Source organism: Pinus tabuliformis, chromosome 2_2 (assembly GCF_031772625.1).
Source record: "Pinus tabuliformis cultivar Carrire ecotype Pingquan chromosome 2_2, CPIR1, whole genome shotgun sequence".
Lineage (NCBI taxonomy): Eukaryota > Viridiplantae > Streptophyta > Pinopsida > Pinales > Pinaceae > Pinus > Pinus tabuliformis.
This window is the reverse complement of record NC_142300.1, coordinates 1,026,747,809-1,026,768,682: the sequence shown is the minus strand read 5'-3', so window position 1 is coordinate 1,026,768,682 and position 20,874 is coordinate 1,026,747,809.

Below are 20,874 nucleotides of genomic sequence, written 5' to 3'. Positions count from 1 at the left end.
AAAGCTCAAACATAAAAACCAATGTGTCTAATGGATCCAACACTGTCGAAAACCCCTATTTTGACTCCTTTTGCACCTCATTTGGCCAAAAATTGAGTAAAATATCACTATTTTAAGTTTTTGCCCAATTTTGTTGTTAATAATCCTACAATTCGACCCAAACCCAACTTGTGCGCCGCGAACGTGGAAGTTGAACAAAAACCTGATCTATATTCCCCATTTGCAGTCAAAATTGTAGGACGATTAAAATCCGCATTTAGCCCCAATTTCAAAAATCTTGGTCATATAGGCACCGTACGACCGTGTTGGGTGCCAAAAATCAAGGGCTATAGATTTCTACCCCTTTCCTCTACAGGTATGGTCATATGTGGGTCATACGACCCGGGGCTAGCCCTAATTTTCTGTCGGCCCTTTTATCATTCTACGCTGGTCATATTACAGTTCATGGGACCGTGGGCCAGGCTAAGGCCTAGCCCTTGGCTCCTGCTCGTGGTTTCGTGGCACTAGTGGGCCAGGGGATAGGCCTTAGCCCAACCCCTTTCCCCAATGGTGCGCACAAAAATGTGAAATATATATTTGCAGACTAGTGTTAACAAGGAATAATGCAGTGGTGTTGGTAAAGAGCTTTGATGGTATACATGAGGTTTTAGGTTCGATTCTTGTGGAGGGTGGTTCGACCCTAAAACAAAATTTTAACCACTATGAGGAGGCCACATGGCAACCAATGGTTGGTCCATATGGCACTTGCTCATTGGCCCTCCATAACTAAAATGTAAACTAATAAAAAGTAGCCACGTGTCAACCAATAAACCAGTGACAAGTGTCAAACACTTATTGGCCGATGAGAAATAGTCAAAGTTGCCACATCATGACCCAGTGAACGTATAGATTGCTGACTAGGCATCCTTGCACCCAAAATTCATTTTTTTTAGTTGTTTCCTAAAACGAACAGAAGACGATTCCGAGAGCATCTGAAGTCATATTTCAGTGAAACGAATTGCATTGGATTTAGAGCAACGAGATATATGCTTTGGCATTGGTTTTAAGCTGATCCAAGAATTTTGAATTTTGAGCATTTTCTTGATCCACGAGATCATGGACAAGGGTGGAACACTAGAAAAAAAGGAAAAATGTATTCATAGGCTTCGAATTTCATAAAAACCTGCAAATATCAAAAACCAAACTGCGATAATTGACAAACCACCATTTGAGTCTAATTGCAAGTTGTAAAAGCAGCAAGGCAGTGCAACGATCCAAATTTTTGATAGCTACAGAATCAACACAATTCAGTAGCTTATGAAAATTTGGTTTATGGTTTATTGATGAAGCATTAAGTGTGTGGATAAGAGGTCTCAAGCTCAAAATTGGTTAGAAACACAATGAAGAAGTCACCAACAAAACAATAACAGGTGATCCATGGTACTGATAAGGTAAAAGTGAATTTAATTTTTCGTCTTCAAATTTGTTTTATTAGTATTATTTCTAAGTTTTTTTGTGTATATAACAAATGAAGAGGGACTAATCATCTCTCTCTTTTTTGATATTATTACATTTCATTGCAAAATTTGCTAAGTTTTTGCAGGTTCCAGGATGATGAAAGAAGAGCACTATATGCACAAGTACTTTTTTAAAGACCAAGTTTCTTTCGGAAGAGCATGATCGTTCAATGTAAAATCAGATCCACTACACCATTGCTATTAAACAAACACCAACTTTACCATTTCTACACATTTTAAGCTTGTAGTCGATCCATAACTATCCATCTCCCTATTACCAAAAACTCATTTCCTTTTGCAATCTTCATACTTTCCTGCCTAATTTTCACTCACCCTTAACCCAAAAAAAAAGTAATTCAACTCCCTTAAAAAGTTGAATCATCCCATTTTTCGTTTCTTTCCTATCAAATAAACCTTGCTCCAATGCAAATTTTCTATCTATAGTTCTTCAAATTATTATTTCATACTCATGTTAGATGATGGAGGAATCATTAAGGCCTCCCTTCTAACAAGTTTTGACCCATCGACTTCGATACATCATCTGGGATAAAAACTAAAGATCTTTCAAGTACCTGGAGGCTTGCATGCCTTAATGACAAGTTCTCTCACCAATTAACAATGGGAATAAATCCATGTTCCCTATTTGTTGGATCTTCTAGGTGACTCGACTACGACACACATATATTCATACCTAGTAAGATGTACTTAGGCATCTTGAATCTCATTGACATCAATGGTGAGTAGTCTCGTGTTGGTTAATGACATTCATTAAAGGCCAATAATCCAACAATTTCTTTTCTATGTTCGACATCGAAACATTTATTCACATAGATAAGAATTATGTCATCGAGTGGGAATGAATGAAGACTACATGATTTCAACAATTTGCAGTAGGACTCAATTCAATAACCCTAATAATAAAGATTCTAATCTCATCATCAATTCATACAACCAAGGGAAAGAAGAAGTAGATTAGATTATTTTACTTCATATTCCATGATCTAGTAGCAGCAGCCACACTCTTCGATATACATAGCTTGTCCACTTTTCAGGTAAGTGAAGGTATGTAATTTTCTAATATTTAATCATGTAATTCCTTAAATGCTAAAATTGTGATTTTGGAAAATCCCACACCACATTCATATTTCCTTTCTCATTTTGCAAGAAAAATGAAAACACCTTAAGTTGGGGGGAAGGGATATTCATATTTCATGCCACATGTCATATTTAATTTCATCCTAACCAACATATTTTTTCAAAATCAACTATTATTGCATTTTGATTCAAATAGTTTATATGTTTTGCAATGATCAATTGGTGAGCACATTAAATGGATAACCATCACTATGAGACTTAAAAATGAATTCTCAATATTTTCAAGTATTTTGATGCAAAAATAATAATAAAAGTGTTGTTACACAAGAACCAATACTCATAAAATTTTGGTTTTCACACAAGAACCAACTTATTCACATAGATAAGAATTATGTCATCGAGTGGGAATGAATGAAGACTACATGATTTCAACAGTTTGCAGTAGGACTCAATTCAACAACACTAATAATAAAGATTCTAATCTCATCATCAATTCATACAACCAAGGGAAAGAAGAAGTAGATTAGATTATTTTACTTCATATTCCATGATCAGTAGTAGCAGCCACACTCTTCGATATACATAGCTTGTCCACTTTTCAGGTAAGTGAAGGTATGTAATTTTCTAATCTTTAATCATGTAATTCCTTAAATGCTAAAATTGTGATTTTGGAAAATCCCACACCACATTCATATTTCCTTTCTCATTTTGCAAGAAAAATGAAAACACCTTAAGTTGGGGGGAAGGGATATTCATATTTCATGCCACATGTCATATTTAATTTCATCCTAACCAACATATTTTTTTGAAATCAACTATTATTGCATTTTGATTCAAATAGTTTATATGCTTTGCAATGATCAATTGGTGAGCACATTAAATGGATAACCATCACTATGAGACTTAAAAATGAATTCTCAATATTTTCAAGTATTTTGATGCAAAAATAATAATAAAAGTATTGTTACACAAGAACCAATACTCATAAAATTTTGGTTGTCACACAAGAACCAACCATAAAAATATATCTTGCAATCAAATGTATTTCAAAGTACACTTTGCAAAAATAATACAAAGCTATCAAATGATATGATTATGCAAAGTTAAAAGATAATTAGTACAAAACCAAAGCTCATAAAGAAGCAAAATGTTTCAAGAAGATAAACTTATGATTAAGGGAATCAATGCAATAGTTGCATGAGGACATGAAACATATTTAGTTGGGGGGTGCATTGGGTCTCTAAAATGTCATCCACTTTCACCTTCATTTCCATCATTTTACCCTCATTTTGTAACTCTATAGCCCCATAATCTTACATTAAGTAAACATTTTCATCACTACATGGGTTTGTCATTATTATTTTCCAAGTCATTGATTTTAAGTATTATAAGTGAATTTGTGATTAAATGTTAGGAAATTAACATAATTTCATATATATCTAAAAGTGTTATGAGTTTTGTGATATTGTAGGCCTACTTGGAGATTCTAGAAGGGTCCTACTTAGCCACCCAACCATAAATTCGAATTTCAAATTCCAACTCATGAAGATTTGTGGAATAATTGTAGAAGATGTGGATCATTAATTATGCACATTCAAAGGAGAAGAATCATGGATGAGAGGATTTTGAGAGGATTTCTATATTACATTTTTAAGAGATTTGTTGTAACCACAAGAGATAAATGTGGATTTCGGAGAGATATAAGGGTCCATATTGATTTTTTAGTTATCCTCAATTTTTGTATAAATAGGAATGCACCCTCCATACAAAGGATTGTAAAAGTTGTTAACTAATTAGTTATTAGTAGCTAGTTGTTAGTTGTTAGTTGGAGGTTCCAAGTTCCATCCAAGATGTGATTTGTAAAGTGAGGATAAAGAATTCTTGTAATATCTTGTATCTCATTTTATGAAATACATACTATGACTTTGATCTCCAAGATGTGATGGTTTGTTTAGTGTGCTTGCTGAGGAATGGAGGGACCCCATCAACCATAATTTGCACACCTTTGTACACATTGGTAACATAGTGTAGTTGTTTTATTTCATTTATTTTCAGCAAGAGTGTTTTCATTTTATGCAAAGTGTGATTTTCATTTCAGCAAGTGTGATTTCATTTCAGCAGTGTGAGTGTAATTTCAATTGTGCAAGTGTGATTTCAATTTCAAGCAAGTGTGATTTCCTTTATGCAAATGTGATTTCAATTTATTTATGTTTAGTTTGCTTTGGATTAGATTGATTTAACTTGTTTGGTAATTTGTTTTAACTACATTAGATTAATCTATTCTGATAAATAACCTAGTACATATAGTACAAGTATACCTCGTCAGTTCTACGAACCTCGGGTTGACAATTAATGACAGGGATTTAACTCACAATTAAATCACCCAACACCATCCTAAATTCAATGGGAAAACTAATATATTGAATAAATGTTTAAAAGGATGTCTTCATTTCTTTGCATCTAATAAACATACATAATGGGTCATGTGGTTGCCTTGGTAGAAAGGTGATATAACACATCCTTTCATACTTCATAAAAAATGTCTTCATTTATGATACTTTGTGGATATCATCCTCCATCTATCACATCACCCCTAAAATGGAATGTAAAGGATCAAGCAATGGAGGAGCACATAGGGCACCAATGAGAGGTTCTCAAACTATTGAAGGAAAACTTAATTATAGCATAAAATATTATGAAACACAAGCATATCAACATCACGGTGAAAGGGAACCAGGTTTGGGATAGAACCAGGCTTGGGACAACAAAGAAGTCATACAGAATCACAGTTTTTGGGAGGTTGGAAACGTGGATAAATCTCTCTTTTGGGAAGACGCCTAGAAACAAAGGCTAGATATTAACAAATATCAATTAGATAGATCTGGATAAACATGTAAAACAAGGGCAAGAGCAGGGTAAGACAATAATGGAAGCCTAGAAATGACAGTGACAACTGGAGGGAATGGCTAGATGAAAAAGACTGGGAACCCCTGCCTAACACTCTGGAGTAGTAGGAGCTCTCAAGCGAACTCCAGAAAAGACAAATTCAAATTGAAATTGATGAGGATAAGATAAAATGGGGGAAGAATCTAGTTAAGCACTTCAACTTAAAGGAGGCCTACAACTACATTGCGCTCCACAACCAATATCAAACAGAGCGAAAATGGCAGACTCTATGGGAGAGGAAACACTCACAAAAAATAACCCTATTTTTATGGCTCATCATGCACCAAATAATTCTAACCTGTGACAACTTAAGGAAGAAAGGGTTCACTGGCCCCTCCAGATGCAATCTTTGTGAGCAAAGTGAAGAATCAACTAACCATTTGCTGAACAATTGCCCCTCCACAAACAAGTTGTGGAACTAGGTCTATTTAGTTTTCAAAGTTTCAGATAGGGATATCTCCTCCATCTTGAATACCATTGAGAATTGGAGATCCGACTTATCTCCTAATACTCTGGTGAATAGAGCCTATAACCTTATACTAGGTATCATTTGCTGGGTTCTGTGAAAGGAGAGGAATGCAAGAACTTTCAAGGGAATCCACAATCCGAAAGAGGATGTGCTCTCCATAGTCAAGCAGCCTATCAGGGAAACTTTGGCTTCTTTCACTCTTGAGAGGCCTGGTGACCCTCCCAGTTGTTCGGAACAACGTATTCTTACCCTCTTGGATCTTCATATCACCCATTACTTCAAAGCCTCAAGGATTTTGCGTAATCAAGTAACTTCATACTGCTTGTCTCCTTTGGAGACATACATTCTCAAATTAAACTATGACACGACAGTGAAAGGAAACACGGGCGGAGTTGGCTTCAGGGGTGTTTTTCGAAACCTGCAAGGGGAAATCAAATGGATCTGCGAGAAATATCATCAACAATACCAACAACACAACAAAATTGTAGGCCCTGGAACATGGTCTATCCATAGAAAAACTCCACAAATTTGGGCTTCTGATCATTGAAGGGTACTCAACGCTGGCAACTCAGGCCAACCGCAAATTAAAGCAAGGCATGGAAGCTACTCAGGTGTCAGACAATTGGTGCTTAAACATAATCCTCCAAAGAATAAAAGGCCACATAGAGAGGGCAAATGGGCTTCATTTCCAAGTTGTTAGGCATAAAGGGAATGGTCTAGCTAACAGGCTAGAAAATGAGGGTGCAGTGGGAAACTGTCGTCTATGCTCGCTAGCTTGGACTGACCTAGAGAACGGTAGGTTGCGTCAATAATGCGAGACCATCAATGAAAAGGATAATCAGAATAAAGGATTCCAACTTCTTTGAGATATCCAGTCATAATAATTATGACAATAGTTGCTTTGCCAAAGGTAGTACTAAAGGAAATATACCCCATGGTGCAATCCCATGGGAGAAAATAGAAGCTATGCTTCCCCTCTTGAGCATCATCTATCCATCCTATCATCCTCTCTGGTACAACCTCCATCACTAACCTTTCGTACCTCCCATGACCTACATTCATTCCCCACATCAATACACCCCACCCCTCGATGCTCTCCAACCCCTATGTATACCCCCCCTCCTGCTCCTCCCCATCACCCTGCCTACTCCTACATCTTGTTTCTCCCATCTCCCTTTTTCTGCTTGGCTGTTGATCCCCTCATCCCCTTTCATGGCACCCAGGTGCGGTTCTAGCCTCGCTCTCCATTGCAGTCAAGGCCATGGCCGTGACCCCTCCCATTGGAACAACCTGGTTTCTCCACCCACCACTAGAGCCGAATCTTTCACTAGGAGATTAGCCCTGAATTATGTCATTGTTGTTAACTCCCAGACACATGAACAGATTGCTAACCTAGAAGCCTAGGTGGGGGTCCTTAGACGAGGGGTGTCCTCAGAGGAGGTGGCAGTAGAATTTGAGTGGATCCGTGACCCAAGTCTCACTAGGGCTAGGGAGAATCTATACGCTCGTGCAATTGACCTCTCCTGGCAGCTTAAGATGATCCTCAGCCTAGCGATGTAGGAGTAGGAAGAAATGTCCAAGGCTGTGGAGGAAAAATTTATATGCTTATGGACAAGTTTGTTTTCAACGTGGAATCAATTCACCATTATCGTTTCATTACCAGGGAATCTCCGCACTACACAATGTTGAAGAAGCATGCTACCACGGGGGTCCGCTCGCCGATCGAAGGCTCTACCAGAGTAAAAAGGAGGCAACAAGCTCTTCTTCTAGTCATTTGGTGCCCCAGTTGTGGAGGAAGGAAACACTGAAGAGCTGCCCATCAACTTGGATGACAACCCTACAAAGGGAAATCCTTAGCGCCTGAGGCAGACTTCCTTTTTTTGATATGTTACTCTCTTTGGCTCTCAGTCATCGAAGAGCTCTCATCGACATGCAAACTATAGGCAATAAGGAATTTTGGGACGATTGTACCTTCATCATTGTCACCCCTTCCTTCTGCTTCATGGGAGAAAGTATTAGCATGGCTCTTTGTAATTTTTCTTAGAAAATCTCAGAATTCTTTTTTATAACATTCAATGTAAAAATGCTCCATATGGAGCCAGGAAGGCCTATACTGTTGGCTCTAGTGCTGGAGCATTTTTCTCGCACAACCAAAATTTTTGTAAATATAGCTTTTGTGTAGTAATATAATCTATCTTATTCAAAAAAAAAACATCATGGTGAAAGGGAATTCGAAGTGGGGGATCAGATATTTTTGAGACTACGAAATTTAAAAATATGTCCCTCAAATAGAAAAATAAGGATAATAGATTCGCACTAAGGTATTATAGCCCCTATAAGGTGTTGTAGGGGATTCGAAGTATGGCTTACAAATTGGAGGTTCCTCTAGCTTCACGTGAAGGGAAAATCATATTAGAACCATAAGCAATCCTAGAAACAAGGATTACGTAATTGTGAAATTGAACAATTAATGAGTACCTCATCAAATGGAAGAACCTACTAGTGGAAGAGGAAACATGGGAAAATGAGCTATTCATGAAGAAACACCCATATTATTCAAGTGTTTAGGACAACACTTGTTTGAAGGGGAGTGGGATGTTAAGCTCTAGACAAGCCTGATGTTAACCCTAAAACACATTATTAAGCCATCTATATTAAGTTATTACATAATAACTATTATATTGATATGTAAGAAAGAGCCTTTCATTGATAATCCTCAAAATCGACCTTTCCAAAGCATATGATAGAGCCAGTTGGTTATATATAAGAATATTGCTTAATCACTTATGATTCACTCATTCCTTCATTAATTCGATTATGTGTTGTATTTCCTTTGTATCATACAACATTCTGATAAATGGATTGGCATCAAATTTCTTTCATGCAGAGTGCGGCCTCAGACAGGGTTGTCCCTTATCACCGTTGTTGTTCCTTTTGATCATGGAAGGTCTGAGCAGATTAATCACTGAAGAAAGGAATTTGGGACGAATCAAAGGGGTCAAATTGGATGAAACCATTACCCTGTCTCATCTCCTGTTTGTTGATGATGTTCTCATTTTCCTAAATGGGTCTATTAGTGACTCCATGGTTTTAACAATATCTTATCACTTTTTTGCAAGGCTACTGGAATGGAATCAAATCAGGGGAAATCCACTCTATCTTGCTCAAATTTCTCTCAGCATGAACTTGTATTTGCTCAACAGAGATTTCCATATAGGCTCTTGGTGTTTGATGAAGGCCTCAAATATTTGGGATTTCATCTTAAACCCAACAAATATCTAATTTCAGATTGGATGTGGCTTGTTGCCAATATTGAAACAAGAATAAACATTTAGCATCATTGATGGTTATCCAGAGCTGGTATATTATTTCTTATCAAATCGGTGTTGGAGGCCATTCTTGTTTATTGGATGGCATTGTCTTGGATCCCCAAAGGTATAATAAACAGAATACAACAAATCTGCCGTAGATTCTTGTGGAGAGGAAACAAGGAAGGAAGGACGTTTGCATGGATTAGATGGGATCTAATTTCCAGACCGAAAAAATGGGGTGGCTAGGGGATTAAAGATATGGGATGATTTTCAAAATCCCTTGCAGCCAAATTGGGGTGGCAACTCCTCACTACCAATAGCCTATGGTCGAAAGTTGTATACAACAAATACATTCATCCTCTTCCAATCATTGAATGGATTCGAAGACCATCCAGGAACATGTCAAATATATCAACTATCTAGAGAATTGTACTAAATTCCATTCAATACATTAAATCAGGTTTGGCTTGGAGAATTGGGATAGGACAAATGTCTGAATTGGGATGGATGCATGGTTTGGTAGTGGTAATGCTCATACTCTTCCCCTTGAACTTATACAATTTTTGGAGATGGCAGGTATCAAATTTCTTAATCAAGTAGTAGATGCAGATAATTCGACCATCCTTGGATAGAAATGGAGATCTTCTCAAGATTTGATGATTCTTGATCAATGGAGATGGGACTGGACTCATTATATTAATGCTCTTATGGAGACTCATGTGAGGATAAATGATCGAGAGGATGAACTTGTATGGGCTATATCTGTGCATGGTAGATATACTCCTAAAGAAGGATACTTGTACATTTATTTTGATCATGATCCAAATCAATATGTATGGTGGTGGCACCCCCTTTGGAAATTAAAAGGCCCTGCAAAATCCAAGTTATTTATGTGGTGCATATTGTGTAACAAGGTGCCTACATAAGACAATCTACAACATCGATCCTTTCAAGGCCCCTCTTGGTGTTCTCTGTGCAAGAATAACTTTGAATCAACTGAGCATTTGTTCCTGCATTTCCCATCAATACAACACATTTGGAATCAGATTTATCAATCATTAGCGGTCAACAATAGGTGGCAGGGAGACTCCCTAAAATTTGCTTGGGAATCATGGTGGAATAGTGCTCAACCACTAAAGCTTCGCAACCTTCCTTTATTGGTGTGTTGGGGTATATGGTTAGGTCAGAATCAATATATCTTTCAAGATAGGAGTCCTGATTGGACATCCATATGTTCTCATATTGAAGCCTTATACAATTTGATCCCGGATGAAGAACAACCTCAACATAATCATACCATTATTCCTGAAACCATCGAAAAAACAATCCCTTGGGCTTACTTTGATGGTTCGGCTCAAAATATTGGATGTGGCGGTGGTGCAGTTTTGTATCTATCTGAAGATCATTATTACAAAATGAAGATGGGTTTAGGCAGGGGCACAAACAACTACTTAGAACTTAATAGTCTCTAGCTTCTTCTTAATTTCGCCCTTGAGAAAGGTTGTCGGAAATTGCACATTTTTGGCGATTCCAAACTTGTTATTAATTGGTTCAATCTGCAGTCTCAATGTCACGTGCACACACTCAAAAATTTGATGGACGATATTATCACAATAAAAGCACAATTTGACTTTATCTCCTGTTATCATATATACGGGGAGATGTCACACGGAATTTGTCAAGGGTGCGGACACGACTGACCTTCCTAGAAGTCTAAGACGTTCTAATGACAAACAAGACAAAATGGAGTGATCTTTCTCTAAATACACCTTTTACAACATGAAAACTACAAGTGTTTAGGCTTACCTTATTCCAAAACGCTGTTGTTGAAGTCCGTTCTTGACGATCCGGATGAGCTCCTCCTTCAAGTCAATTCCTGCAACCACAAACAATCAAACAATTACCAAGCACTTGCATTTCATATAATAAAACATATATTCAACATGCAGACCAAGGAACACATGAAATAACTCATTAACACAAGCTATTGAGAAAAATAAACCAGTTTGTATTAATAACGAAACAAAGAAACTCTTACAACCTGGCCTTGGTGTTGTGCAAGTTCCTCCCAGGGTCCATCAAGGGTTTTCCTCTACTTTGACAAAGCTCACCCTCTCCCAAGTAGAATCAAGTGAAGACAATCTCTCCTCACAAAGGCTCTAATGGAAGACCTAAATCCTGCAGCATTTACCCAAAGAAAATGTATAGCTCCAACCTGTTCTCCCTCTGGCTCAATGTCTTTATTTATAGTGCTGTAAAGAGGTTATTCAGGTCCACTATCAATGGGATCATCCCCCTCTATGGGTGGGATAGCTCCCTTATTGATGGGATAAGTTCCCTCTTAATAGAGATACATGAACCAACTGGAGGCGCATCCATTTCATCAAACCGACCTCTAGAAAGTTCTAGAAGTAACCACAAGTAACTTTTTTAAGATGAAACTCGCGCATTTTGCCTTTTACAGAAGGACGCACCTGTCCCTTAACATACAGAGCGTCTAAGGACGCACCTTTTGTGAACATGGTCAGCGTCCCCGCAGGTAAGGCTAGAGAGAACCTGCGACCCCAGAGATAAACATATTTTTTACAAGACTTTCTCTCTTTTTTGAGTTTGAGATGGATAACAGAGGCATAAGACTTGCCTAAGAGGGTAGCATGACCATTGATTTGAGCCATACTAACTGTAAGTAGTCAAGGTGACATTTTTTAGTGTAACAGATTGCCCCCTAAAGTGTGAAGCCTGGAATAGATTAGGGTTTTGTAATTCTAGGAAGGGTGAAGCGCTTTATCATTTCAAGGATTGTCTTGTGGATGACCTGGTTGGAACCTGCAATTTTCAACACAAAATACATGTATAAGATTATATCATCACTGAGGTAGGCATTCCCATACTCAGATTAAAATTTTAACTAACAGACTAACTACTCTGATCCAGGAATGATCTTGCAGTACATCACAATCATAGACTTTTGTAGACACAGTATGGACACAGCCATCTGTTTATGATTAGTCTACTTAGATAATGAATACAAAACTCCTCGCAGCCTGGATGGTGGAAACTAGATCCAGGGTCTTCATTTCTACTTCCCGAATTAGTACGATTCTAGCCATGCGAATAAATGAGTTGATGTCGAACATGGTAGAAACCACTTGATTACCAGTCGATGATGTAAACTGTTAACAAGCGTGAGAGAGACCACCAGTAATGTCAATGGTTCTCAAAGTACCCAGTACAATCCATGAGATGTGAATGAATGAGTTGATGTCGAACATTTCACGGAATCCTTCGATTGAAAGTCAATGATGTAAACTGACGTCAAAGGCGAGAAACCTGCCATTGATGCATGCAGACTTCAAGGTACTGACGATTTCTAAGTCATCTCTCTAGATAATGTGCTTATGTCAATAGAAAGCGACCCGTTGCAGGCAAGCCCGCAACACGAAATCATTGTTCAAGTTGAAGAAATGTTGTTGTAAGGACTGACTCAGGGATGGTCAAATGGATGACAAGTATTTTGCAGATGAAAGTTTTGCTTGCAGACCTCTTGAACACATAACGACACGACAGATGGCTTGGTGACGAATAACTCAAAGTTAATCCCCGGAACCCGGTTAAAGACTTTCAAAGTGGTTTGGTCAACTGTGAGGTAAAAGATTTCCCAACCCAGGTGAATGAAAAGTGTCGTGTTCAAGAGTGGTAATAAAGTTTCTTTTGAGACAAAAGGTAACAAACAGGTTCATTCTTCTCTCTTTTCCCCCACCATTTCTGGCAAGTACCTCTTTATTTTTAACAAGCTTGAGGAGGATAACATATGCTTGATTATAAGCTCATCCTTCGGACGAGTCCAACCTAGTTTAAATTCGAACCCTAGGAAGGAGTGGTTCGTTCCTGTTTGTAATTGAACAGGTCCTTTACTGTAAAAGTTTAACGAGTCCAGTATAGGAGAAACTCGGCGTTTTTCAATTTTAGAGAGTCTGAAAAAACAAAAGGAGACTCCACGTTGAACTTTTTCGTATATTTGTGTCCCTCAAGCCCGAAAAAAATATAAAATAATACCTGGGGGAACCGCTTGATCTTGCGACCAAGGAGTACTTTCATAATAGTGTCGTTGACCTGAAAAGTAAAAAGCGATCAAGGACACGTCGTTTTATTTCCTTATCGAGTTCGAAACGACAAAAACCCGGCAATCTTTTCCTGATTTTACGGTCAGAAAAGAGCTAAAAGGGGACCGTCTTTTAATTCCGTTTTAACGAGTGTAAAAGAAACGCTCGGCGATCTTTTCATTTTTTAGGAGTCAGAAAAGGGCTTAAAAGATGACTCTGAGGTGTCACTTTTTCGTAAGTTTTAACGAGTTCGAAAAAATGATAAAAATGTACTCATGGTTTTCACTTTTTCGTATGTTTTAATGAGTTCGAAAAAATGATAAAAATGTACTCATATGGCCGACTTTCAATTTAATTTACGAGCAGGAAAAGACGGAAAGAACTCGACATTTTCATTTGTTTTACGAGAATGAAAGATAGCAAAATAACCTCGGTATTTTCATGAGTTTAACGAGTCTTGAAAATAACTGAAATTGACTCGAAATAGGTTTCATTTTTACAAAAGCTTGAAACAGACAAAAACTATGCTTCAAAGTAGTTTCATTTTTACACAAGCTTGAAACAGAGAGAAAACTGTGCTTGATGCCCCCTAAGCATAACTGCTAGAGCGCATGCCCCCCAGCTTCATTTGGATGAAATGAAGGTTGAGTTACGAGATCATTTGAAAGACTCGACCTAAAACTATAAGAAAACTATGCAAAACCGAAATAACTAACCTAAATATACAACTTAACATCTAGGAGGTCTAGTCAAACTTTCGACTCAATTAGAGAAGGATTTGTTTCATTTTTTAACGAGCTTGACACAGGAAAAGAACTATGCTCGGATTCGGTTTCATGTTTACGCAAGCTTGAAATGAAAAACTATGCTTGCTTCAAGTTCGCATGCCCCCAGCATAATGACGCAAAACTAGGTACATGCCCCCCAAGCTTCATTGCATTCAATGAGGTGGATGGAATGAAGCTTTACTTTCAAGATCTTGGAAAGACTCGTGGGAGTTGTTTCATTTTTTAATGAGCTTGACACAAGACAAGGAACTATGCTCATAACTACTTTCTACAATCTACCTAACAAAAAACTATACTCTAAAAAACCTTGATTCATTTTTTAACGAGCTTGACACAAGACAAGGAACTGTGCTCTAAAATCCTTGATTCATTTTTTAATGAGCTTGACACAAGACAAGGAACTATGCTCATGACTACTCTCTACAATCTACCTACTTAACCTACCCTTGTTTCATTTTTTAACGAGCTTGACACAAGACAAGGAACTATGCTCAAAAAGTTCGCATGCCCCCAGCATAATGATGCGAAATGAGGTACATGCCCCCCAGGCTTCATTGCATTCAACCGGCTGGATGAAATGAAGGTTTACTTTCAATATTTAACTTGAAAAGGGAGTTGTTTCATTTTTAAAGAGGTTGACACAAGAAAAGAACTATCCTCATACCTGATTCATTTTTTAACGAGGTTGACTCAGTAACAGGAACTATCCTCAAACCTGATTCATTTTTTAATGAGGTTGACTCAGTAACAGGAACTGTCCTCAAACCCTACTTTCTACAATCTACCTACATATCCTAAAATCTAGCTGATTCATTTTTTAATGAGGTTGACTCAGTAAAAGAACTGTCCTCATGCTAGCCTATTTCATTTTTAAACGAGGTTGATACAAGAAAAAACTATCCTCATACTCACTGATTCATTTTTTAACGAGGTCGACACAGTAAAAGGAACTTTCCTCGTACCATCCAGTTTCATTTTTAGAGGAACAAACTATCCTCGTAACAGCCTATTTCATTTTTTAACGAGGTTGATACAGGAAAAACTCTCCTCGTAACATTGATCATGGTTTCCAACTGGAGGAAAGACATGTCAATGGACACACCTTGATCATGGCTTCCAAGAGGTCTTCATCCGAAGGAAGAATACTTCTTGGGAAGGAACACATGTCAAGGGACTCAAAAGGGATAAGAACATCGTGTTCAAGTAATCCCATAGAGTTTTCCATGTCAATTACCGGAGCTAAATCAAAGGAAGATGAGCAAACAGTGAGAGGCTCACTTACATCGGTAACTGAAATCATGGGACCGGTTGCCACATAATTAACCCGTGGCAGGGTAGATACCACTTTAGAATCAGGAACATTTAGGGGTGTCATATTATTGGTAGTTGAAAAAAGACTAGGGAACGAAAGCTGGTCTACAGTCACAATACTGCCATTGTGAGGGAAAGACATCACGCGAAAGAGTGTCGATACGACAGCTTTCATTGCATAAACATAGTCTCGCCCAAGGAGTAAATTGAAATCCAAGGGACCTCGAACTACCATAAGATCAACACAAACAGTTTTACCTTCCAAGGTAATAGAAAACTTAGGAAGGATCCCTAAAGGTTCACTAATTGTTCTGTTAAAAGCTTTCAGATTCTGCGTAATAGGCGCAAGCTGAGGGGAACCCAAAGCTTTCCAAACAGCTGAGGATAAAATACTAACAGAAGCACCTTCATCTACCTGAGTACGATGTATGTCCCTACCACCAGCCTTGACAATGATTTGGAAAGGGATGGAGGAAGGAAGACGAGGTTCTGTCAGTCTATTCCAGTCAAAGGAAAAGACCTCAGTACTTGGAGGGGGTTCTGTAGAAACAGGTGAAATGCCCCCTGGCATAGAAGAATCTGATGTAACAAGAAGAACATCAGCGATATGAAATTTACTCTCGAAAAGGAGAGTGTGATCGACCGAATGTGAAATTGAATCGACCACTTGATCAACTAATGGATCATCAACCTGAGTGACATGAGTTTCACTCTCCAATGGGAGAGTGTGATCGACTGTACTTGAATTTAGATCAATCACTCCGTCAGTTGACGGTAGGTTGGGAGAAAGTTTACGGTAACCAGTTGGAAATTCTTGCTGTGGAACAGTAAGGTTTTCCAACAATGTTGAGGCTTCATCCATGTGAGGGCAAATGTGAGTTTGATGACTCCCTTTGCATAACTTACAAGGAAACCTAACTTTACCTTTTTTCCCAGGAACCTGACTATCACTGGTTGATGGATCAATGGAAAGTTGATGAGATTTTTCTGACCATACTTCCAAGACCTTTGGAATACCAGGACAATTGACAAGGAAGTGGTCACCCTTACAAAGCCTGCAAGGGTATTTGGGTTTACGATGCATGTCGGAATTTTCCTCAACACAACTAACACTTACAGCCGTGGTTGGTTGGTTGACTTCTTTCTTATCTTGCTTCTTCTTCTTCTTCTTCTTCTTCCCTTTCTTCTTCTTCTTAGCCTCCTGGTTACTAACATCAAGGCTTTTACCAGGCGAAGAGGAAGAAATGGAGGAAGAAAAATTAGGCGAAGAAGGTAAAGGGTCAACAGAAGGTTGGTGATGTTGAGATGGTGAACTCTGTTGAGGTGAAGCATCCGGTTGAGATGGAACAATTGGAGTATTTTGGGCCAACGAAGTTGAAAATAACCATATCGGTAAACCTATTGTAAATCCAGGTAATGACAAAGTAGCCATATAAGGAGGACCAACATTTCCAAAGTAAGGAAAAGTACTAGGATTCTCATTAGGAGGGGTTCCTAGGTTGATAAATTCCGGAACATTTTCCATTATATTCAACTTCAGTGAATTTTATTAACAATTTAAAACTAAAATTAACAATTCACAATTCACACTTAACAACTAAAATTCACAATTCACACCTATGGTCTCTAAAAGTAAAAACAAACAAATTAACACGCGCTATCAAATCTAGGAGTCAAACCACACACAAACAGTAAGCTCTCCGGACCGAAAACACTAGTTGGTGATGAAGCCCAACCTCGCAGAATTCAGTACAGAAATGGCGGGTGGAACAGTTACCCCGGCAACCTGCTTAATGAATAGACCGGCACAAGTTCCTCCACTTTAACCGTCTCGAAGTGAAGTGAACCCCCCGGAAAATCCAAGTGAGTATAACCGACGTCTGCTCCAGGTACAGTGGGACCTTCCCTCCACCGTCACCTCGGTAGAACCCTAAAGATTATGGTCACTAAGGTCACCAACAGTAACAAATACACCTGGGGGAACAGTCTAAACTCCGACAGCACGCAAGGGCAGAGTAGCAAGCTCAATCCCCTTACCGGCTCCTTGACAACAATCCAAGGTTTACCGATAAGTGACCCCTGGCTCCTCGACAATGGTTAATCCGAGGTTTACCGTTTGTAATACGTACTGTCTGGCGTCGTTCCCAACGAGGGGGGAATGATCCCCTCACTGGTTCGGACACAAGCTCGTGCTTCTCCTTTAAGAGGAGCTTTCCAGAGTGCAATTGAAACAATTGGATTTATTCTACTCAAGATAAACTATCTGTTTGGTTTTGTAGTCTTGGAGAGTTAAGTACTCACCTACTCCAAGACCCTAGCCTAAGCTATGTTGGTGTTTCAGAGCCCTAGAAATGTAAAAATTACTAGATGAATTTTAATTAAGCGCTGTGTTATTAAGGCTGTTATTACTCAAATGGGTAAATGGAGATGAAACCAATGGTGTTATGACCCGACTCAACTGAATGAAATGGAATATGATAATGCAATCCTTTCAATTCGATGAATCCTAACTAGAGTAAGGAGAGAGTTTCCATTCACTTCCAACAATGCAAAAAATTGATCACTAAGAGAAAAAATAACAAATTCTCTAATGCACTAATTTTATCAAGAAAAACTAATGCAAATCAATTCCAAACCATTTTTTATTTTTATTTTTGTGTAAATTCAAATCAAAGAAAGCTGATCTAAATCTACAATTGATTTTTCAGAATGTAAACTATGCAATTGTAATCTATGCACAATTCACTTGAAAAGTATGCAAATGTAATCTATGCACATTTTTCATTCATATTCTGAAAATGAGAATTCTAATTATGCAAATGTGATCTATGCAAGAGAATTCTCAAACACAAGACGATTCTAATGTAATCTAAGAACCAATCAAGTGCAAGTCGAGAAAATTGGGTGAGAGTTCCAAAGATCATAAAATAAAAACACTCAAAGGCGATTAACACTCATACACAATTTAGCCCCCTCCGGCGAATGAGGGGGAAATTTTTTTGCAAAAACAAAAGCAAAAAGATGCAAAATTGTGAAAAGACTGAGAGAAACCTCCAAGTAATGACCAAAGGAAATCAAATTAAGAATATCTCAAAAAAGAGACTCAAAACACCCAATTGATGAAAGCTAAAAGCAGGAATGCTAATGAAACAAGTTCAGGTGAAAATTTTTGACAGGGTACTAAAGGATCTGGGCAGAAAACACAAGGAAAAATCAAAATCTAAAAGCAATTAAAGCAAAAAATGGAATTTTCCTAAATTTTACAGGAAGACGCAGGCAACCCGTTGTCACAGGTGCGGCCCCGCTCTGTGCAAACGGCAACAGCGCGTCCAAAGACGCACTGTGCAGTACTCAGAGGGTGCGTCCTTCGGGAAAAGTTGAGAAAAACCAAGACTAACCAGATCTAAAGCTAAGCCACCCAAATACTAATTCTCACAGTCAAAAACCAGAAAACAAAAATGATTTTCTCAGAGCAAAGTTCACACAAAGGAAAAGACTCTCTCATTAATGGATTCCCCAGTGGAGTCGCCAATTTGTCACACGGAATTTGTCAAGGGTGCGGACACGACTGACCTTCCTAGAAGTCTAAGACGTTCTAATGACAAACAAGACAAAATGGAGTGATCTTTCTCTAAATACACCTTTTACAACATGAAAACTACAAGTGTTTAGGCTTACCTTATTCCAAAACGCTGTTGTTGAAGTCCATTCTTGACGATCCGGATGAGCTCCTCCTTCAAGTCAATTCCTGCAACCACAAACAATCAAACAATTACCAAGCACTTGCATTTCATATAATAAAACATATATTCAACATGCAGACCAAGGAACACATGAAATAACTCATTAACACAAGCTATTGAGAAAAATAAACCAGTTTGTATTAATAACGAAACAAAGAAACTCTTACAACCTGGCCTTGGTGTTGTGCAAGTTCCTCCCAGGGTCCATCAAGGGTTTTCCTCTACTTTGACAAAGCTCACCCTCTCCCAAGTAGAATCAAGTGAAGACAATCTCTCCTCACAAAGGCTCTAATGGAAGACCTAAATCCTGCAGCATTTACCCAAAGAAAATGTATAGCTCCAACCTGTTCTCCCTCTGGCTCAATGTCTTTATTTATAGTGCTGTAAAGAGGTTATTCAGGTCCACTATCAATGGGATCATCCCCCTCTATGGGTGGGATAGCTCCCTTATTGATGGGATAAGTTCCCTCTTAATAGAGATACATGAACCAACTGGAGGCGCATCCATTTCATCAAACCGACCTCTAGAAAGTTCTAGAAGTAACCACAAGTAACTTTTTTAAGATGAAACTCGCGCATTTTTCCTTTTACAGAAGGACGCACCTGTCCCTTAACATACAGAGCGTCTAAGGACGCACCTTTTGTGAACATGGTCAGCGTCCCCGCAGGTAAGGCTAGAGAGAACCTGCGACCCCAGAGATAAACATATTTTTTACAAGACTTTCTCTCTTTTTTGAGTTTGAGATGGATAACAGAGGCATACGACTTGCCTAAGAGGGTAGCATGACCATTGATTTGAGCCATACTAACTGTAAGTAGTCAAGGTGACATTTTTTAGTGTAACAGGAGAGGAACCAGATTTCTGACAACCTTTCCAAGGAGGATGCACAACATCCTTGTGGTCATTGGTTGATACAGGAACAAGATGGTTGGGACTTCTATCAGTACTACCACAGACCCTTCATTGATCATCAACAACATATGGAAGAGGCTACATGACACATATTTGATAGATTGTTTTTTGTTTATATATTTTGAATATCAGAACTCCTACTTGTATATTTATTATGGTATCTATTTTGATCGGTTACAATTATGTAACAACTACATATCAGTCATCATATAGTACAGTGGCACTCATGGCCACAATTTTGGCATAGGCTACTTATGCAGCAGCTACAACATGTAATTTTCAATATTTTATAATAATGAAAATTACGAGTTTTTCCTGGAAAAATAACCTTTCATTGAATCCTTTCATTATAATTTTACCTTTGTCTCCTATATATATAGATATATATAGACACACACACACATACACACCAAGGATACCTATTCCTAGAATCATCATATTTTTTTTTGTATTATATTCAATTTAAAAGGGGGTTCCACCCTTGAAGTGGATTGTATTCATTGACTTCTTACCATTTTTAACCATAAGGTTCAAAACAAGATGGCTTATTTTTAAGAGGGTGTTCGTAGGATAGAAATAAGAATAATTCCTTAAATGGGAGATCTAAATCTAGAGATAGATTTAGATCTCTAAGAAAATTCATAACGAGATGTTGAAAATGTGGAAAAAATGGTATTTTAAGAAAATTCTAGCTCCAAA